This window comes from Haematobia irritans, chromosome 5, assembly GCF_050003625.1.
Source record: "Haematobia irritans isolate KBUSLIRL chromosome 5, ASM5000362v1, whole genome shotgun sequence".
Taxonomy (NCBI): Eukaryota; Metazoa; Arthropoda; class Insecta; order Diptera; family Muscidae; genus Haematobia; species Haematobia irritans.
Window position 1 is genome coordinate 165704858 of NC_134401.1, and position 23796 is coordinate 165728653.

At 26.6% G+C, this 23796-nt stretch overlaps 1 protein-coding gene across 2 annotated transcripts in view; it reads right to left on the reverse strand.

Annotated features, from left to right (window-relative positions):
• The window catches only part of HisT (Histamine transporter), a 175582-nt gene extending 152798 nt beyond the window's left edge, over window positions 1-22784 (reverse strand). Inside the window, exons 1-2 of one of the 2 annotated variants that reach the window (XM_075309840.1) lie at window positions 22770-22784; window positions 20967-21137 (exon numbers count right to left, since the gene is read on the reverse strand). The gene's annotated coding sequence lies outside the window, so the exon portion shown is untranslated. Of the gene's footprint in view, window positions 1-20966; window positions 21138-21771; window positions 21909-22769 lie in introns of those variants that run through there. The other variant, XM_075309839.1, reaches the window with a different exon arrangement.
• Window positions 22785-23796: the final 1012 nt, after the last annotated feature.

Consider the following 23796-nt stretch of genomic DNA (forward strand, 5'->3'; position numbering starts at 1 on the left):
TTCATATCAATGATAATAAAGACTCCCATCGGGGATCTTAAATAAGAAAGAAATCTAAAACTTCCTTTGGGACTTTGGGAGATGATACAAAAAGCGGATAATAATGGCCATATGAACAGAAAACTTTACTTTTATCTAAGAATATTTGCAATTAGCATGTATGTGTAAAGGTAGTATACACTAGGGTGTAATGAAAGTGAACCAATAAATAATAAATGAGATTTCACTTATAATTTGACACATGGGACATAAAAAATTTTTGTTGCTAAAATATTATTTTCTCGCCAAATTCATTAAAATGACATAGATGCAACCAACATTTTATAGGTTTCCCATGAAAAAGTAACATTATGCTCGTGAAACATGTTTGGGGCGATCATAGTCTTTGTTTGCGTTTTCACCACCTATTTGTTGACATTTTTATGGCCATTATTTATTTTTCCTTAAAAGTAGACAAATTCCAAAATAGGTTTACTGATATACTGTTAGTCGCATTCTCCTCCTGAATACTTGTCTAAATTTTCAAAATTATAGTCATGTAAATACCGTGAAAAAATCAATAAGTGCCCATAAATTTAACGTTGGTTGTTACTTACTTTCAGTCTTTAGCATAAGCCTTCAGATTTTGCCATTATTTCTTTCAAACAATTTAAAGTCATTCCCCATTCTCGTTTGAATAATTGAACAGTGCCATTTTGACAAATTTACCTGTCACATGGTTTAAGTCATTGACATTTTCATATGGATTTTTCCCTCCAAGTTCTAGCTAATTTTTTCTTCACTCTTTATTGCTACAATTGGCTTTTCCATGCATTTCTACTTTTTGTTTTGTTTGAACTTTCACTTGCAATTGTGTGATTTGGAGAAACTTCGTCATCACCAGAGGGTCAGAATCACGGTTGCCACCAGAGCCAAAAATAACTTACCAAAAGTTGGAGAAAGTTTTACCAAAAACCTACCCACAAAAAAAATATTTTGGTAAATTGTATTTCGGTTGATATTTTATTATAGAAAATTTTGTCAAAATTTTATTTCTATGGAAAATTTTGTCAAAATTTTATCTCTATAGAAAATTTGATCAACATTTTATTTCTATAGAAAATTGTGTCAAATATTTATTTCTATAGAAAATTTTTGCAAAATTTTATATCTATAGAAAATGTTCCAAAATTTTATTTTTATAGAAAATTTTTGCAAAATTTTATTTTTATAGAAAATTTTTGCAAAATTTTATTTCAATACAAAATTTTGTCAAAATTTTATTTCTATAGAAAATTTTGTCAATTTTTCTATGGAAACTTTTGTCAACATTTTATTTTCATAGAAAATGTTGTCAACATTTCACTTCTATAGAAAATTTTGTCAAAATGTGCAAAATTTTATATCTATAGAAAATATTTGCAAACTTTTATTTCTATAGAAAATTTTTGCAATTTTCTATAGAAATTTTGTCAAAATTTTATCTCTATAGAAAATCTTTTATTTCTATAGAAAATTTATGAAATATTTATATATTATATTTTTATAGAAAACTTTTGCAAAATTTTATTTCTATAGAAAATCATGTCAAAATTTTATTTCCATAGAAAATGTTGTCAAAATTTTATTTCTATAGAAAATTTTGTCAAAATTTGCAAAATTTTATTTCTATAGAAAATTTTTGTTAAAATTTTATTTCTATAGAAAATTTTTGTTAAAATTTTATTTCTATAGAAAATTTTTGTTAAAATTTTATTTCTATAGAAAATTTTTGCAACATTTTATTTCTTTAGAAAATTTTGTCAAAATTTTATTTCTAAAGAAAATTTTTGTTAAAGTTTTATTTCTATAGAAAATTTTGTCAAAATTTTATTTCTAAAGAAAATTTTTGCAAAATTTTATTTCTATAGAAAATTTCTGCAGAATTTCTTAGAAAATTTTTATTAAAATTTTATTTCTATAGAAAATTTTTGCAACATTTTATTTCTATAGAAAATTTTTGTTAAAATTTTATTTCTATAGAAAATTTTGTCAAAATTTTATTTCTAAAGAAAATTTTTCAAAATTTTATTTCTAAAGAAAATTTTTGCAAAATTTTATTTCTATAGAAAATTTTGTCAAAATTTTATTTCTAAAGAAAATTTTTGTTAAAATTTTATTTCTATAGAAAATTTTGTCAAAATTTTATTTCTAATGAAAATTTTTGCAAAATTTTATTTCTATAGAAAATTTTTGTAAAATTTTATTTCTATAAAACATTTTTGCATAATTTTATTTCTACACACAAAAAAAAATTTTGTATTTCAATCACCAAAATTAATTGATCTAATTAATTTTTTAATTGAAATGTGTTCAATCACACAATTGAAATTGTGTCAAATATTTATTTCTATAGAAAATTTTTGAAATATTTATATATTATATTTTTATAGAAAAATTTTGCAACATTTTATTTCTATAGAAAATTATGTTAAAATTTTATTTCTATAGAAAATGTTGTCAAAATTTTATTTCTATAGAAAATTTTATCAATTTTTTTCTATGGAAACTTTTGTCAAAATTTTATTTCCATAGAAAATGTTGTCAAAATTTTATTTCTATAGAAAATTTTGTCAAAATTTGTAAAATTTTATATCTATAGAAAATGTTTGCAAATTTTATTTCTAAAGAAAATTTTTGCAAAATTTTATTTCTATAGAAAATTTCTGCAAAATTTTATTTTTCTATAGAATAGAAAATAGAAATGTCAAAATTTGCAAAATTTTATTTCTATAGAAAATTTTTGTTAAAATTTTATTTCTATAGAAAATTTTTGTTAAAATTTTATTTCTATAGAAAATTTTTGTTAAAATTTTATTTCTATAGAAAATTTTTGTTAAAATTTTATTTCTATAGAAACATTTTGCAACATTTTATTTCTTTAGAAAATTTTGTCAAAATTTTATTTCTTTATAAAATTTTGTCAAAATTTTATTTCTAAAGAAAATTTTTGTTAAAGTTTTATTTCTATAGAAAATTTTGTCAAAATTTTATTTCTAAAGAAAATTTTTGCAAAATTTTATTTCTATAGAAAATTTCTGCAGAATTTCTTAGAAAATTTTTATTAAAATTTTATTTCTATAGAAAATTTTTGCAACATTTTATTTCTATAGAAAATTTTTGTTAAAATTTTATTTCTATAGAAAATTTTGTCAAAATTTTATTTCTAAGAAAATTTTTGCAAAATTTTATTTCTAAAAAAATTTTTGCAAAATTTTATTTCTATAGAAAATTTTGTCAAAATTTTATTTCTAAAGAAAATTTTTGTTAAAATTTTATTTCTATAGAAAATTTTGTCAAAATTTTATTTCTAATGAAAATTTTTGCAAAATTTTATTTCTATAGAAAATTTTTGTAAAATTTTATTTCTATAAAACATTTTTGCATAATTTTATTTCTACACACAAAAAAAATTTTTGTATTTCAATCACCAAAATTAATTGATCCAATTAATTTTTTAATTGAAATGTGTTCAATCACACAATTGAAATTGTGTCAAATATTTATTTCTATAGAAAATTTTTGAAATATTAATATATTATATTTTTATAGAAAAATTTTGCAAAATTTTATTTCTATAGAAAATTATGTTAAAATTTTATTTCTATAGAAAATTTTGTCAATTTTTTTCTATGGAAACTTTTGTCAAAATTTTATTTCCATAGAAAATGTTGTCAAAATTTTATTTCTATAGAAAATTTTGTCAAAATTTGTAAAATTTTATATCTATAGAAAATGTTTGCAAATTTTATTTCTAAAGAAAATTTTTGCAAAATTTTATTTCTATAGAAAATTTCTGCAAAATTTTATTTTTCTATAGAATAGAAAATAGAAATAGAATATAGAAAATTTTTGTTAAAATGTTATTTCTATAGAAAATTTTTGCAACATTTTATTTCTATAGAAAATTTTTGTTGACATTTTATTTCTATAGAAAATTTTTGCAACATTTTATTTTAATAGAAAATTTTGTCAAACTTGTATTTTTATAGAAAATTTTGTCAAAACTTTATTTCCATAGAAAATTTTTGTAAAATTTTATTTCTATAAAACATTTTTCCATAATTTTATTTCTACACACAAAAAAAAATTTTGTATTTCAATCACCAAAATTAATTGATCCAATTAATTTTTAGTTCAATTGTTTTCAATCACACAATTTTTCAAAATAAAAAATTAATTGATACCTTTAATTTTTTGTTTCAATTAGAAAATTTGTTGAATCAATTAAGTTTTTAATTGAATATTTTTCAAAACTCAATTAAGACTTTAATTGGATTTTTTTTTATTCCTATAGAAAATTTTGACAAAAATGTATTTGTATAGAAGGTTAGGTTAGGTGGCAGCCCGACGTATCAGGCTCACTTAGACTATTCAGTCCATTGTGATACCACATTGGTGAACTTCTCTCTTATCACTGAGTGCTGCCCGATTCCATGTTAAGCTCAATGACAAAGGACCTCCTTTTTGTAGCCGAGTCCGAACGGCGTTCCACACTGCAGTGAAACCAATTAGAGAAGCTGTGAAACCCTCAGAAATGTCACCAGCATTACTGAGGTGGGATAATACACTGCTGAAAAACTTTTTTGGGGTTCGGTCGAAGCAGGAATCGAACCAACGACCTTGTGAATGCAAGGCGGGCGTGCTAACCATTGCACCACGGTGGCTCCCGTTTGTATAGAAAAAGTTATCGAAATTTTATTTCTATAGAAAATTTTGTCAAAATTTTATATTTATAGATAATTTTGTCAAAAATTTATTTCCATAGAAATTTTTTGCAAAATTTTATTTCTACACACAAAATTTTTTTTTCGTATTTCAATCTCCAAAATTAATTGATCCAATTAGTTTTTCAATTTAAAAGTTTTCTATCACACAATTGATCAAAATAAAAAAATAATTGATACTATTAATTTTTTGCTTCAATTAAAAAAATTTGCTGAATCAATTAAATTTTTAATTGAATATTTTTTAAAACTCAATTAAGACTTTAATTGGATTTTTTTTTTATTTCTATAGAAAATTTTGACAAAATTGTATTTGTATAGAAAAAGTCATCGAAATTTTATTTCTATAGACAATTTTGTCCAAATTTGATTTTTATAGAAAATTTTGCCAAAACTTTATTTCTAAAGAAAATTTTTGCAAAATTTTATTGCTATAGAAAATTGTGTCAAAATTTTATTTCTATAGAAAATTTTGTCAACATTTTATTTGTCAATTTTTTTTTTCAATGGAAACTTTTGTTAAAATTTTATTTCTATAGAAAAGTTTTGCAAAATTTTATTGCTATAGAAAATTGTGTCAAAATTTTATTTCTATAGAAAATTTTGTCAAAATTTTATTTGTCAATTTTTTTCCATGGAATCTTTTGTCAAAATTTTATTTCTAGATAAAATTTTGTCAAAATTTTATTTCTATAGAAAACTTTGTCAAAATGTTATTTCTATAGAAAATTTTGTCAACATTTTATTTGTCAATTTTTTTTTCAATGGAAACTTTTGTTAAAATTTTATTTCTATAGAAAAGTTTTGCAAAATTTTATTGCTATAGAAAATTGTGTCAAAATTTTATTTCTATAGAAAATTTTGTCAAAATGTTATTTCTATAGAAAATTTTGTCAAAATTTTATTTCTATAGACATTTTTTTAAAAATTGTATTGCTATAGAAAACTTTGTCAACATTTTATTTCTATAGAATATTTTGTCAAAGTTTTATTTCTATGGAAAATTTTGGCAAAAATTTATTTGTCAATTTTTTTTATGGAAACTTTTGTTAAAATTTTAATTCTATAGAAATTTTTTGCAAAATTTTATTGCTATAGAAAATTTTGTCAAAATTTTATTTCTACAGAAAACTTTTTCAAAATTTTGTTTCTATAGAAAATTTTGTCAAAATTTTATTTCTAAAGAAAACTTTTTCAAAATTTTATTTCTATAGAAAATTTTGTCAAAATTTTATTGCTATAGAATATTTTGTCAAAGTTTTATTCCTATAGAAAATTTTGGCAAAATTTTATTTATCAAATTTTTTTTTCTATGGAAACTTTTGTTGAAATTTTAATTCTATAGAAAATTTTTGCAAAATTTTATTGCTATAGAAAATTTTGTCAAAATTTTATTTCTATAGAAAACTTTTTCAAAATTTTATTTCTATAGAAAATTTTTGCTAAATTTTATATGCGTATTTTTTTTCTATTGAAACTTTTGTCAAAATTTTATTTCTATAGAAAATTTTGTCAAAATTTTATTTCTATAGAAAATTTTTGCAAAATTTTATTACTATAGAAAACTTTGTGAACATTTTATTTCTATAGACAATTTTGTCAACATTTTATTTCATTACATGTTAGCCTGATACCGAAACAGGCAATTGACGTCCAAATGCATTATATCTAATTATACAATTATTTTTCGAGCTTCATGGACAGATATAGATTAAGGAACATGGTTAATAGAGCCATTGAAAAGAAAACGCCAGATACCAATCTATACACGCCTGGACTGTACATGTTTATAAAAATAAGATTAAGGGACTTGTAAGTTATATGAAAAGATGATGTACAGTGGGAGAAAAGATGATTCAATTTGTAAGAGGAAATTTCCCAAATGTTTTCTCCATAAGGAGTTAGCATAAAGGGCCCAAAATTGAGTTATCTCTCCCAGCCAGATCTATACTAAAGGCTGTGGAAAGGTTCATTCGCCCGAACCGAAACATGTACAGTCCAGGCGTGTATAGATTGGTATCTGGCGTTTTCTTTTCAATGGCTCTATTAACCATGTTCCTTAATCTATATCTGTCCATGAAGCTCGAAAAATAATTGTATAATTAGACATTTTATTTCTATAAAAATTGAGGTACATTTTAATTGTAAAGGAATATTTTGCAAAATCTTCCAAAATATTAAGAATACTACCAATCTACCATTTCTGGTAGGATTCCACCAACTGTGGCAACCGTGGTCAGAATACCAAAATAAAAATCATGGCAATAATAATAAAAATAACAACCATAACAAAAATAGGCTAGAAGAATTGCACTTATATGCCTGCCAAGTAAAGAAGAAAACCAATGGCGCTAACAACAGAAATAAAAAACGGAAACGGAAATGTTTACTCAGAAGGAAGTTGGCATTTGTGTAACAGGAGCTGAGAACAAAAGAGAAAGCAGGCTGATAACTAAGCAACTATACAACATAGGGTAAAAAGCCAAATGACATAAAAAATAATAAAAAAAAATAAAAAATATATATTTTTTATATATCTAAAAAAGCCAAAAATTTATAGATTAATTTTAAATTTTAAATTAAATCGATTTTTAATTTTCTCTTTAAATTTTTTTTTATGATTTTGCTTAAGTTTTTTAGCATTTAAATTTACCATTGATTTTCTATCACTACTTATAGCGGAGAGAGAAAAGCAACGTGGTGAAGGAGTGATGGCTGTTTGTGGGGTGGGTTAAGAATGTCTGCGAGCCGAGCACCAGACAATAATGATTGTCACCAACCAGATGGTATAACCCCAGCCACTGTGGTACAATTGTCATTGTGAGTGGGTGGTGGCAGGTGATTCTAATTTGATTTTTTCCTTCAATTTTGTGGCTGTTGCTTTTGAGGCATAACAAATTTTTAAAGATGTTTGGTAAAGCCTAGGGAGTAGGCATATTCAAGGTGATTGTTTAAAAATAGAACAAGTCAACATTTTTGTGTTTTGGCATTCGCGTTTTCTTTTTTCATCATGGTAATAAAATCTATTACTCACTTCCATAACTTCTAATTTTCGTTGTATGTAATGGCATTATGCCAAAAAACAAGAGAAATGTAAAACAGCGGAAATTACCAATACATTGGACGAGGAAGGATGGATGGAAATTGTTATGATATATACATGAAAGTTAACCAACAAATAGAAAAAAACACAAGAGCTTTTGTAAATCAACAAACCATAAACGATGTGTTTTTTTTTAGTCTCAAGGTAAACTCGATTACCTGAGATATATAGGTGGACAAAGTTGTTGATAGAAGATAGAACTGGTATCGAAATTTAACTATCAGAAAAAGAAGAAAATTCTAACGTACCACACTGAAAAATAAAATCCGTAATTAATCTAATGCAAAATGTAATTTATTTTTCGGCATTTTCCTTAGCTTAATGAAATTTTTCTTTTATTAAGTATGTTTCAGACATTTTATGAACTAAACGTGGGTTGAATTGATAAAAATTCACAATCTTGTGCCTGAAATACTCAGAACTGTTTACATTTTTAAGATTGATTATACTAGTGCATCTTTCTGATGTCCGCATATAAACCCACCGTGGAGCAATGGTTAGCATGTCCGCCTTGCATAAACAAGGTCGTGGGTTCGATTCCTGCTTCGACCGAACACCAAAAAGTTTTTCAGCGGTGGATTATCCCACCTCAGTAATGCTGGTGACATTTCTGAGGGTTTCAAAACTTCTCTAAGTGGTTTCACTGCAATGTGGAACGCCGTTCGGACTCGGCTATAAAAAGAAAGTACCTTGTCATTGAGCTTAACATGGAATCGGGCAGCACTCAGTGATAAGAGAGAAGTTCACCAATGTGGTATCACAATGGACTGAATAGTCTAAGTGAGCCTGAAACATCGGGCTGCCACCTAACCTAACCTAACATAAACCCAATCTACCAAGTTTTTAACTATCACCACAGGATGCGATAAATAGCCTTGAAATTAGGTTCGATCCAATTAATTTTTTAATGGAAATTGCTGCAATAAAAATCATCAATCACAGAATTAATTAAACATAAATATAATTGATTTCTTCGACACATTAAATTAGGTTTTTTTAATTTATTTCTATAGAACATTTTAGTAAAATTTTATTTCTATAGAAAATTTTTACAAAATTTTATTGCTATAGAAAATTTTGTAAAAATTTTATTTCTATAGAAAATTTTGTCAAAATTTCATTTCTATAGAAAATTTTCCTAACATTTTATTTCTATAGAAAATTTTGTCAAAATTTTATTTCTTTAGAAAATTTTGTCAAAATTTTATTTCTTTCAAAAATTTTATTAATATAGGAAATCTTGTCAAAATTTTATTTATATAGAAAAAATTGTCAAAATTTTATTTCTATAGAAATTTTGTCAAAATTTTATTGTTATAGAAAATGTTGTCAAATTTTTATTTCTAAAGCAATTTTTGTCAAATTTTTATTTCTAAAAAAAATTTTGTCAAATTTTTATTTCTATAGAAGATTTTGTCAAAATTTTATTTCTATATAAAATTTTGTCAAAATTTTATTTCTATAAAAAATTTTGTCAAAATTTTATTTCTATGCAAATTTTGACAAAATGTTATTTCTATAGAAAATTTTATTGCTATAGAAATTTTTTTTTTTTTTTTTTTTTTTTTTTTATTATTATTTCAAATTAAAATATATTTACAATTCATATAATTGCCTCAGCGCCTCCAAGGCATTTTTGAGGCTATCTAGCAACGTATTTCAAGAAAAACATACATATCACAGACAAGTTATGATTTTATGAATTTGTTATGATTTATGAAATATGAATTAAAAAACAAAACAAAAAATTATATAAGTCATATTAGAAGCATTTCAATGTTTTGTTCTAGGTAATCTTTTATTTGGCGCTTAAAACTTGCAATGCATGTGGACATTTTAATAAAAGCAGGAAGATTATTGTATTCCAGACAACCCATGAATTCAATGCGTTGCTTAGTCAATTCTAATCTGCATCTAGGCAGTCTGAGATTGGATCTATTTCTTGTATTAATGGTATAATTATTACTCAGGAACTGCGTTGTATGAAACCCAATGTTGTTCAAAACCTTATATACGTATATAAGTACTTGTTTCTTATATAAACCAAATACTGGGAGGACACTTTTTGCGACGTCCCTATACAACAAAAATGTTGGGTAGCGTTCAGGCAGGTTATAAACTATTTTAAGTGCTCTGTTTTGTAATATTTGTAGGGATTTCAAGTCAGAATTTTTTTTATATCCATAAATGATGGGCAGATAGTTCAAGTGGCTTTGTATCAGTGACTGAAATATCATTAATTTTGCTTGTTCATCCATTTTGTTCTTATATTTGTATAGAATTCCCAATCCAGGTGCAATTTTATTTCTAATTTCTTGAATATGTGTCTTCCAACCTAGATTATTTTGAAGACTGATGCCTAAGTATTTGACTGTGTCCACCTCAGGTATTATCTTACTATCCACTAAGATAGACCAGGTTCTCGTTTCAATGTGTGGATGCGGTCTAAAACGAATAAACTTCGTCTTATTGGCATTTAGGACTAATTTATTAATCTTTGCGAACTCACATAGAAGTGAAGCATCGCGTTCTACATTTGCTTTCAGTGTCAATTCATATTTATATGGATAAAATATACTGATATCGTCAGCATACATATATAATTTGCCTTTTAGTCCAAGGTTAGATATATCATTGATATATATTTTAAACAGAAGAGGTCCCAATACACTCCCCTGCGGAACGCCGTATACGACATCTTTCAATAAACTTTTGGATGAATTTATTTGGACGAACTGCTTTCTATTTTGTAAGTAACTCCGAAAAAAGTTTAGTTCTCTACCACGAATTCCATATAAATTATCTATAGAAAACATTATCACAATTTTATTTTTATAAAAAAAAAATTATCAAAATGTTATTCCTATAGACAATTTTGTCAAAAGTTTATTGCTCTAGAAAATTTTTGTATTCCTGTAGAAAACTTTGGCAAAATTTTATTTTTATAAAAAATGTTGTCAAAATTTTATTTCTATAGAAAATTTTGTCAAAATTTTATTTTAATTGAAAATTTCGTCAAAATTTTATTTTCATTGAAAATTTTGTTAAAACTTTATTTTAAAAATTTCTTAACATTTTATTTCTATAGAAAATTTTGTCAAAATTTTATTTCTATAGAAAATTTTGTTAAAATTTTATTTCTATAGAAAAATTTCTTAACATTTTATTTCTATAGAAAATTTTGTCAAAATTTTATTTCTATAGAAAATTTTGTCAAAATTTTATTTCTATAGAAAATTTTGTCAACATTTTATTTCAATAGATAATTTTGTCAAAATTTTATTTCTATAGAAATTTTTGTCAAAATTGTATTTCTATAGAAAATTTTGTCTAAATTGTAGTTCTATAGAAAACATTATCAAAATTGTAGTTCTATAGAAAACATTGTCAAAATTTTCTTTCTATAGAAAATGTTGTCAACATTTTATTTCTATAGACAATTTTGTCAAAATTTTATTTCTATAGAAAATTTTCTCAAAATTGTATTTCTATAGAAAATTTTCTCAAAATTTTATTTCTATAGAAAATTTTCTCAAAATTTTATTTCTATAGAAAATATTGTCAAAATTTTATTTCTATAGAAAATTTAGTCAAAATTTTATTTCTATATAAAACATTGTCAAACTTTTATTTCTATAGAAAATTTTTTAAATATTTTATTTCTATGGAAAATTTAGTCAAAAATGTTTTTCTATAGAATATTTTGTCCAAATTTTATTTATATATAAAATATTGTCAAACTTTTATTTCTATAGAAAATTTTGTCAAAATTTTATTTTTATAGAAAATTTTGTCAAAATTTTATTTCTATAGAAAAATGTTTAAAAATTTTATTTCTATAGAAAATTTTGTCAAAATTTTATTTCTATAGAAAATGTTGTCAAAATTTTATTTTATTTCATGTTAGCCTGATACCGAAACAGGCAATTGACGTCCAAATGCATTATATCTAATTATACAATTATTCTTCGAGCTTTATGGACAGATATAGATTAAGGAACATGGTTAAAAGAGCCATTGAATCTGGCGTTTTCTTTTCAATGGCTCTATTAACCATGTTCCTTAATCTATATCTGTCCATAAAGCTCGAAGAATAATTGTATAATTAGATAAAATTTTATTTCTATAGAAAATTTTGTCAATTTTTTTTTCTAAAGAACATTTTGTCAAATTTTTATTTCTAAATAAAATTTCGTCAAATTTTTATTTTTATAGAAGATGTTGTCAACATTTTATTTCTATAGAAGATGTTGTCAAAATTTTATTTCTAGATGTTGTCAAAATTTTAGTTTTATAGAAAATTTTGTCAAATTTTTATTGCTATAGAAAATTTTGTGAACATTTTATTTCTAAAGAAAATTTTGTTTCTATAGAAAATTTTCTTAAAATTTTATTTCTAAAAAAAATTTTGTCAACATTTTATTTCTGTAAAACATTTTTTCAAAATTTTATTTCTATAGAATATTTTTTTAAAATTTTATTTCTATAGAAAATTTTTTTAAAATTTTATTTTTATAGAAAATTTTGTCAAAATTTTATTTTTATAGAATATTTTGTCAAAATTGTATGTTTATAGAGAAAATTTTATTTTTATAGAAAATTTTGTCAATATTTTATTTCTACAGAAAATTTTTTAAAAATTTTATTTCTAAAGAAAATTTTGTCAAAATTTTATTGCTGTAGAAAATTTTCGCAAAATTTCATTGCTGTAGAAAATTTTTGCAAAATTGTATTTCTATAGAAATTTTTGTCCAAATTCTATTTTTATTAAATTTTGTCAAAATTTTATTTCTTAAGAAAGATTTGTTACAATTTTATTTCTATAGAAAATTTTGTGAAAATTTCATTTCTATAAAAATTTTTATTTCTATAGAAAATTTTGTCAAAATTGTATTTCTATAGAAATAACTTGGTTAGATCCAATTAATTTTTTAATGGAAATTGCTTCAATTAAAGTAATCGATCACAGAATTAAATAAACATAAAAAATAAACTTGATTAAAAATATAATTGATTTCTTCGACACCTAATTTTTTTAAATTTATTTAAATTTTCTGTTGTTTGATATGTGAACTTTAAATTGTTAATTATTTGTGTTTAGTTTGCTTGAGGTCATTTGGTATAAAACCAGATTTGTTAGTTATTGTGAGTTGGATTCAAACTTTATGCTAATTTTACATTTGTAACTTCTAAATTAATTTACCTGAAGACAAATATCGGAAATGTAACGAAATATTGGATACATTTGGAATAAATTACAACAACCAATTTTTTTTTATTCCACCAAATGACCTCGAAACAAACTAAATAAAAATAATGAACAATTTAACAACAAATTTCAATAAATTAATTTTTTTTAAAAATATATTCATTTGATTTGTATAGATCTCCAATTCAAATTAATTTTTTAATTATGATAATCAAGTATTTAGTTGAATTTTATGTGCTTTTTCAATTAATTGTTTGATTGATTGATGCAATTAAAAAGTGCATATGATTTAGCATCTTAGATATTTTTTTATTATAATTATAGCATTATATTCTAGGATTTGAGTAAAACTGTTACTATTACTCTTGTTAATGTGAAAATTCCATATATACACGCAACGAAAAAAGTCTTTCCTCCGGAACGAAATTTTATATAATCGAAATTTCCCTTTCTTACAAGGTAATTTCTTTAAGTTCAAGTAAAACCGAATTTATAATAAGCAATTCAACGATTATCTTTGATCTTGTTTATTTGCTGTTAATAAAAGTTTTTTTTTTAGCGTCAAAAAAAAACTTTGCATGTCTAAAATTTCGTTCCTCAGAAAAGAAAACTCTTCTTCCAGTGTACAAATTAAGGATGTCTTTGACAGTTTTCATAATTTGCATTTATAGTGTTTCATTCAGAGTTAAATAACACATATATAACATGTATTTCTAGACTTACATTGATATCAAAGAAACCGTAATTTTTAAAGGGCAATTAATTAATCAATTAATTTTTTACGTAAACTAATAACATAGTGCCATATTTTATATCTTAAAGAATGTATGTCATTGTCATCTGAATTTGATTGGTCTTTCTATAAATCAAACTATCAACCAATCATGGTGATGGTGGGAGAGATTACGTCTATCAGACGCTTATCGTAAAAAAATTGGGAAAGTGGTAATGGTTGTATGTTTAAAATTAAATTTTATAATTAATTGATTAGGATGCTTCTGAATTGTCACGAAATTTTAGTCAATATCTGAAATAATCTCAATGTCGGGTATTAGATAAATAAAGCTTTCTTTTGATTCGGTGTAATATTTGTATGCTAAAGGTTTAGCTAAAATATTAATTATTCTAATTAATATTTTTAATTAAATAAAACAAATATTTCTAAATAAAAAAAATAATGGAAAATTTTATTCGGAAGTAGTTTAATACTATTCATTGGATTAAATCTAAAGAAAAATCTAACTAAAATAATTTCCGAAACCTTATAAGAAATTATAAACTCTTGTAAATATATAAGAAAATTATGTCATATAAGCGGAAAACAAATTATGAATAAATAAACCAAAAATAAATAAATAATATAGTAAATAATTGATATCTTTAATTCAAAAATTAATTGAACCAATTTAAAAGTTTTTTTAATCTATATATATAAAATTCAAATTATGTTTGTTTATTTGTTTGTTTGTTTATTTGTATGTTCCGGGTTGGCGCGAAAACGGCTGAACCGATTTACTTGAAACTTTCAGAGATCGTGGGGGGCACTCATGTGCTGAAAATAGGGTACCTCATTTTTTGACATATGGTCGCGGAGAGGAACCTCCCCTTTGTCCGACTTTTTGAAAATTAGACCAAAGTTGACCGATTTGCTTGAAATTTTCATTGAAGATTGGGGTTGGCATCTAGACAAAGATCCGCTACTTTTTATTTCGATATTTGGCGGCGGAGGGGGCCTCCCCTTTGTTCGAATTTTTTAAAGTACAGTGAAAAAACTAAAATTCTCTAAATTATCTGAGATTTACAGAAAACATGTGGTGAGGTTATGGAATTAATATGGGGTACCTGATGATTTCATATGTGGAGAGGAGGGGGACCTCTCCCTTGCCCTACTTTTTGAAACTTGGAACCAAATTATGCGATTTGCTTGAAATTTTCATTGAATGTTGGGGTTGGCATCTAGACAAAAATCCGCTACATTATTTTTAGGTATTTGGTCGGGGAGGGGGACCTCCCCTTTGCCGATTTTTTTTAAAGTACAAACAAAACTAAACTCCCCCGACTGAAATTTTACGGAAAAAACGGGTTATGATATTTATATCAGGTTCCTGATTTTTTAATAAAAATAAAAGGGAGACATCCGCTTCTCTTAAGTACATACAGAGAAACAATTAAACTTTACCGAGTTACTTGAGGACTGGGGAGAGGTTACGATATTAATAGTTGATACCTGATTTTGTGATATGTGGACGGAAGAGAGGCCGCCCCTTTAGGCTTATAATTTGTTTGACATTTTCTGGAACGTTTACAAAAGATACGCTACATCACTTTTCGATATTTGGTCGGGGAGGAGGTCCTCCTCTAAAACTGCAAAAAAAACAACAATTCTTAAGTTTTCTTGAAATTTAAAAAGGGAGTGGGGGAAGGTTATGAACGAAGAGGCAACCTTCCTTGCCCCACACTTGAAGGAAAGTTTTAAGAATTTTCAGGGAAGGTTAGGGGTGCTATTCACTACGGTATTTGTCGATATTGTATCGGGGAAAGTGACGTCCCTTTAAAACAATAGAGCAAAATTTAAACATCGCCGATCTACTTGAAGTTTACAGGGAACGTGGGAGGAGGTGATTAAATTTATACATGATTTTTAAATTGGTATATGATTTTTCGATATCTGGTTGGGGAAGGGGAAAATTTAAATAAACTTTGTCTATTTACTTCGATAGAATTTATAGGGACCATTGAGTAGTTGCGAAATTAATATAGGGTACGTGATAGTCCGATATCAAGTCGGAGTGGTGCGAAGGTGGGGAGAGGGTGCCCTTTTGTCCGTTTTTTTTTTTTCTTAAATTGAAAGTAGAGGGTTGTCCATAAATGGGAACTCGGTACATAATTTTATGATTTTTGCACAGGCTTCTGCCAGACTTCTTTTTAGTAAAGAACTTAAATTTACATGAAATTGGTAGCCAACGTAGAGGGTACATCATTTTCCAACATTTTAGCAAATGTTAATGTGGTAAAATTTTTTACTACGTTTGCTTTTTCCAATTTATTGGATAATATAGTGCTTAATTTTCAGATTTGTTGAGGAAAAGGATACCTTTCCTTGACAAACCACACTTAAAATTCACAAGAAATATAGAAGATTGTCCAACTACTTGAATACAGAACATTGTTTAAAAGAATTCAAATCTTTTCGAATTTGTTTTCAGCACGAAGGATATAGTTGACTAAGTTAACGCAAAATGTTCCTCCAAATACGCTTCGGAAGGCGCAGCGAAGCGGGCCGGGTTACGCTAGTCAGTTATACTTTTTACTTCTTATTAATTTTGTGATTTCGTAATTGAAGATATTTCGATTAAAAAATTAATTGGATTAATTAATTTCATGATTGAATCACTTTTGATCGATTGTGATCAAAAGTTTATACATTTTGAAATTAAGGGATATAGCTCTCAATAAATAAGTCTCTTTAAGAAGTGATCGGTTTCCACTGATATATAGCTTTAAGTTAAGTAGCAAAAATTCCAAAATTATTTAATTTTATACACTCACTCACAAGCAATCGTGAACAACGTATACGTTTCAAAACGATCCGTTCATTAAAGTCAATCTAGATACATACGAGTATGGTGTAAAAGGGAGAAAAGACGGTGTTAATTTGGCAAATCCCCATCGGATAATTTTTAATTATTGGAAAATAAAAAAGATGAGGAAAAAACTATATTTTTTACACAATCATTTTTTTTAATCCGAACTACCCAGCAAAAAAGCATCGCCAAAAAAGTAATGAAAATGTTCTTTATGGATCCGGAAGTGGCGCAATATTGACGCAGAAGCGATGAATTTAACATGGGCTTGTCATAGGACGGAAGTACTCCATTTCAACAGCCGTTGCACTGTATTTGCATCACTTTATTAAACACAATTATTTTCTTTCGCTTAATAAAGAAATTTTTTTTAGGTTGAAGGAGTCAACATATATAAGAAAGTCTTTAGCACCATACGCAGTTCAAGATGGGCGCATTTGTGATAAAATGTAAAATTTTTAAAAATCTCTAAACTGTTTTTTGTGAAAAACAGAGAGAAAGCATTTTTTTTTTGAGTATATGGATTTTCCTAACCCCAGATGGGACAATTTTGTTTATCCCATTGAGCAAAATTTATTTTTACCGAGGTTCTAAAGATGAGTTTTACGATTTTAATTTTGATAATCACCATTACACTTTACAATTTAATTTCATGGAATTATTATGTTTGGAAAAAGTTTCCTTTACTATAATAATTTTTTGCGTACGTTAGTTAAATGAACTAAAAAAAGAGAACAAAATTTGCTCCTCTCCAGAAAAATATTTACTAAATTCGTACTTCTCACAAAATAGTTTATTACTTCTATAAATTTGTAAATTTTACTACAAATACGCACATCTTGATCTTCATATGGCACTAAAGACATTCTTGCAATTTTGAACTCCAATTTTTATACCTGAACTCCAATTTTTATACCTCCACCATAGGATGGGGGGTATATTAACTTTGTCATTCCGTTTGTAAAACATCGAAATATTGCTCTAAGACCCCATAAAGTATATATATATATATATATATATATATATATATATATATATATATATATATATATATATATATATATATATATATATATATATATATATATATATATATATATATATATATATATATATATATATATATATATATATATATATATATATATATATATATATATATATATATATATATATGTATATATATTCTGGGTCGTGGTGAAATTCTGAGTCGATCTAAGTCCGTCCGTCCATCTGTTGAAATCACGCTAACTCCGAACGAAGCAAGCTATTCACTTGAAACTTGGCACAAAGAGTTGTTAGTGATGTAGGACCATATCAGTCCACTTTTACGTATAGCCCCCATATTAACGGACCCCCAGATTTGGCTTGCGAAGCCTCTAAGAGTGGCATATTTCATCCGATCGGGCTGAAATTTGGTACATGGTGTAAGTATATGGTCTCTAACAACCATGCAAAAATTGGTCCATATCGGTCCATAATTATATATAGCCCCCATATAAACCGATCCCCAGATTTGACCTCCGAAGCCTCTAGAGGAGCAAAATTCATCCGATCCGGTTGAAATTTGGTACATGGTGTTGCTATATGTTCTTGAACAACCATGAAAAAATTGGTCCATATCGGTTCATAATTATATATAGCCCCCATATAAACCGATCCCCAGATTTGGTTTGCGGATCCTCTAAGAGAAGCAAATTTCATCGGATCCGGCCGAAATTTGGTACATGGTATTAGTATACCGTCTCTAACAACCATGCAAAAATTGGTCCATATCGGTCCATAATTATATATAGCCCCCATATAAACCGATCCCCAGATTTGACCTCCGAAGCCTCTTAGAGGAGCAAAATTCATCCGATACGGTTGAAATTTGGTACATGGTGTTGCTTGCTATATGTTCTTTAATAACCACGAAAAAAATTGGTCCATATCGGTTCATAATTATATATAGCCCCCATATAAACCAATCCCCAGATTTGGCTTGCGAAGCCTCTAAGAGTAGCATATTTCATCCGATCTGGCTGAAATTTGGTACATGGTGTAAGTATATGGTCTCTAACAACCATGCAAAAATTGGTCCATATCGGTCCATAATTATATATAGCCCCCATATAAATCGATCCCCAGATTTAACCTCCGGAACCTTTTGGAGGAGCAAAATTCATTCGATCCGGTTGAAATTTGGAACGTGGTGTCAGTATATGGCCGCTAATAACCATGCCAAAATTGATCCATATCGGTCGATAGTTATATATAGCCGATCCCCAATCACACTAAACTTGGTCCATATCAGTTCATTATCATGGTTGCCACTCGATACAAAAATAATCTACCAAAATTTTATTTCTATAGAAAATTTTGTCAAAATTTTATTTCTATAGAAAATTTTGTCAAAATTTTATGCCTATAGAAAATTTTGTCAAAATTTTATTTCTATAGAAAATTTTGTAAAAATTTTATCCCTGTAGAAAATTTTGTCAAAATTTTATTTCGATAGAAAATTTTGTCAAAATTTTATCCCTATAGAAAATTTTGTCAAAATTTTATTTCTATAGAAAATTTTGTCAAAATTTTATTTCTATAGAAAATATTGTCAAAATTTTATTTCTATAGAAAATTTTGTCAAAATTTTATTCCTATAGAAAATTTTGTCAAAATTTCATTCCTATAGAAAAAAAGTTTTTATTCCTATAGAAAATTTTGTCAAATTTTACTTCTATAGAAAATTTTGTCAAAATTTTATTTCTATAGAGAATGTTGTCAAAATCTTAATTCTATTGAAAATTTTTGTCCAAATTTTACTTCTATAGAAAATGTCAAAATTTTATTTCTATAGAATCTTTTGTCAAAATTTTATTTCTATAGAAAATTTTGTCAAAATTTTATTCCTATAGAAAATTTTGTCAAAATTTCATTCCTATAGAAAAAAAGTTTTTATTCCTATAGAAAATTTTGTCAAATTTTACTTCTATAGAAAATTTTGTCAAAATTTTATTTCTATAGAGAATGTTGTCAAAATCTTAATTCTATTGAAAATTTTTGTCCAAATTTTACTTCTATAGAAAATGTCAAAATTTTATTTCTATAGAATCTTTTGTCAAAATTTTATTTCTATAGAAAACTTTGTCAAACTTAATTATATATGTATTTAATCGGCCTTTTTTAGTTTAATATATACTACGTATGGACTACCTTACAATTTAGAAGACCGTGTTTAGTGGAAGTTTTAAGATACCTTGCCATCGGCAAGTGTTACCGCAACCCAAGTAATTCGATTGTGGATGACAGTCTTCAGTAGAAGTTTCTACGCAATCCATGGTGGAGGGTACATAAGATTCGGCCGAACTTGCGGCCGTATATACTTGTTTTTACTTCAAATTACAACATTTTCTTTAAATTTTTCTTTTAAAATTAATTATTAAATTTATTTAATTTAAAATATACATTTTTGTAAAGTCGGGGTGACATCTGCGTTTAGTTAAAATTTTCTAAAAATAATCTAAATTCTCAAAAAATAACAAAAATTTTTTTTCCTGGTGGTTTTGTTGTTTTTTTCTTCAGTGTAAGATTTCCACAATAATTATAGTGTATTTTAGTAATTCAAATGTATTATTGTACCGTATATCTTTCCAAAATTATTAGGGAGTAGGTTCTACTTGTTAATTTTTAATTCCCGAAATTTGTAATTTTTTTAAATAGAAAAAAAATATTATTTTTAATATTTTTTCTCCTATTTGACAAAAATCCTATTATCGTACTTAAAATTTTCTAAACTAAAGCTACATTTCTTTCCTAGAGGGCGGTTCACTTTTTTTAATATATTTTCATAATTTTTATTATTGTATATTTTTTATTGTAATAATCTTTTTTTCCCGGTGTCCTTATTATATTCAATATACATCTTAAAAGATGATAACAAACATTAAATAGTACAAAAATAACTATTAAAATTTTACTACACACTTGGATTTAAATCAAATTTACAAACAAGCATATGTTTTTTAAGAAGTTGAAAGAGCTATTGCTCTTTAATGCTGGGTTTCACGAAAAGTAGTAACTGGTTTATATTACGTCTTTACCAGAAATTCATCAAAGTCATCAAATATCGAAAACAAATTATCATTTCCACCATTACATATAATTTTAAGATGTTTCGTTTGAGAAAACAAAACACCTTACAAATTAATACGCATAATAAATTCGTTCCCCAATAATCTATAATTATGGTGTCTACTCTCGCTGTTTCTTTTCTTTTACGTTTATAAATAAACAAAACAATAATTAGTACCTTATAAAAAAATAAAAATAAATATTTAACTTACCCACTGTTCACAATACGAAGTTCAAAAACCTTTATTGGCCTGCTATAGATGCCAAATATTTTTTTTCTGATGGTCTTTATAAGGTCTTTTTTTTGCAGGGTGAAAAGGGGTTTTTCCCCCTTAGCTGTATGTGAGTGTTTTTCGTATGTCAAAACACACAGTAACGTTTCACTGAAGTTTAGAGATAAAAGTTTACATAAACGTCATTCAAAATCACAAAAAATTGCTCAAAATGAATTTTATTTTTATTGCAAAAAAACGCGCCATTTAAATTAAATCACGATAATCGAATGCAAAATCACCGTTATTTCTTCTCTTCACACATATATGTGTATATAGAGTAAGCAGAGACGCCGGCGACTGTCACAAAGTTGTTGACGATGGCGATGACACTACCAACATGGTCGACATTGGGCAAAATACAACCACATGTAAAAAACAAAACAAAGTGTCTGTGGTATTGGAATGAGTTGAAAGGCGAGAACAAGAAAGCAACGAATAGAACTTGAGAGTAGGAGGTCGGTCGTATTAGGGGGGGCAATAAAAAACCCCAAGAAACCGAATGCACGTGTGAATTTTTAAAGGAGAATGGGGGAAAAATCAATTTATGGATTTTTTTTTCGGTATTAACACGAGTTTTGATGTATGATGGAAATAAAAAAAAAAAACAAATTAAATTACGTAAATTTTATTTGTGTTTGTTTTTTTTTTTTTTGTAATGAAAATTCCTCACTTCAACAAAAAAAAAACAAGTTGGTTAGTGTGGGTGTTGAAGGTTATTTAAGGTTTGGAATTCATAAAATACCAATAACAAAAAAAAAAATGTAAGCCAAGTTATTTGACTAAATATGACTTGTTAAACACGTTCAATACGAGACAATTTCTATTTAGTGGCAATTTGTGTTTTTCAATCCGCGGTGTTGTTGCTCAACCGTTGACGGTTTAAACAAGACTGAAATCAGCTGTTAACAAAATCACGCACTTGTAAACATTTCACGTTTCACAAGGGTCTGCCGACGCTGCTTCTTTTCTTGCACAATTGATGTTTATCATCGCACAGTAAACGACGAAGTCTTTGTTATCATTACAGCAACAACAACAGCACACTACATGGAGACACCAACAATCTCACGCACTTATATCTCTATGCTCTCGTCTATGCCGATTAGACTGTTAGACAGAATTCATATGATTTTGGGGGGGCGATTCATTGACTGAGTTCTGTGACATTTAAGTGGCATAAGTAGAGGTGGTGAGGTGAGAATGTTGCTACTCGTACTGTTGTTGTTGTTACATTTGATTATTTGCACAAAACGTATAACAGTAACGGTAATAATTGCAATTATGATTCGAATGATGGGGGTGATGGTGTCGTGTTACTGTTGATGGTTAAACGACTGATTTAGCTAAACTGTCTGTGTAAATCACAGTAAATTGAATAATTGCAGCACTTAAAGGTGATTTGATATCATTTGCGCGTTTTAGTTTATCACATATGCAAAAATAAAGAAGGAATCACACAATAATCTTCTTTATTGGAAACACAAATTCACACGCACACACATATAAATTTTTGTAATTCATTCACACAATTGCGTTGTGAAGGGTTGTTTCTTTTGGAGGGCAGGATAAGAGCGGAGAGCCTTCCAATTACACTTTGTTTAGAAAATGATGTTAAGTCTTGCTCTTCCACTTCTGCATTGTGTTAGGCTTTTGTCTTAGGTTTATTTTAGGCGCAAGCTTTTTGTGCATGTATGTGTGCTACAGTGTGCTTGTAACACTCTAACTTTATACCATGAGTACCGTTAGTCTTTGGTTTGTTGATGTTGTATAGCCGACAGTTCAATTACAACTGAGCTTTTGCCAGCGGTGTCATAACTATTTTATCCTTTCTGTTCATACAATTGCACACTGCTATGTAGAGATGTGCGAGTGTGTGTGGTGTTATTTCCTCTTCTTCTTTTTCTCATAGCAATACAATACAAACCAACCTTAGATTTGGCGCCATCTTTAGTTTTGCTCCAATCGAAATATCAATGTATGTGTATATGACTACAGCATCTCGCTTGCCTATGCATGTGCATGGAAAATACCCCCTTTTGCTCTCTCTACCCACACAATTCCGATATGTGGCCCACTCAAATTCATTCACATTAACCTAAGAATATCCTCTTGTATGTGTGAAAAGACAATTGTAACCCACCCCAATATCCTCACAGCAGGCTGTGGTAAGGAGCGTATATGTAGGCCTACAGCATCTCTTCTCTCCATCGCTTTTATATTGGTTCATTATTTTCTTGTAATCCTACAAATCTCTTTAGTAGCTAGTCGCTAATGGTGGTGGTATGGTGAGTGTAATTTCCTCTATTAGGCCTTTTTCCTGCTCACACGCTACTACGTACTCACCTTTCATGTAAACAAATGTGTGTGGTGGAATTACATCAGAGAGAAGAGCGAGACTCTAAATCACCTCTTTTTGCACAAGCATAGGCTGAATGACATACTCACATATTGCGCAAGTACAAACAAAAATGCACAATTTCATTAATTAAAATCAATGTTTTTTGTTTATTTTATACATTTTAAACAAATGGAATTATTATTTATTATATTATTTAGTTTATTTATTATTTTATAGTTATTATCTATTGCAAAGGATATTTTTTTTTTACATAACCTACAAAATAGCTATACCGGCCGGCTTTTACAAAATAACTGCACATCATATGATTCGCTATTATGAGATGAGAGGCAACTAGTGTTGCCATATTATGATTTTTTTAATATCAGCGTATGGGTATAAAGCTAAGCCAAAATTAGCGGTTTTTAA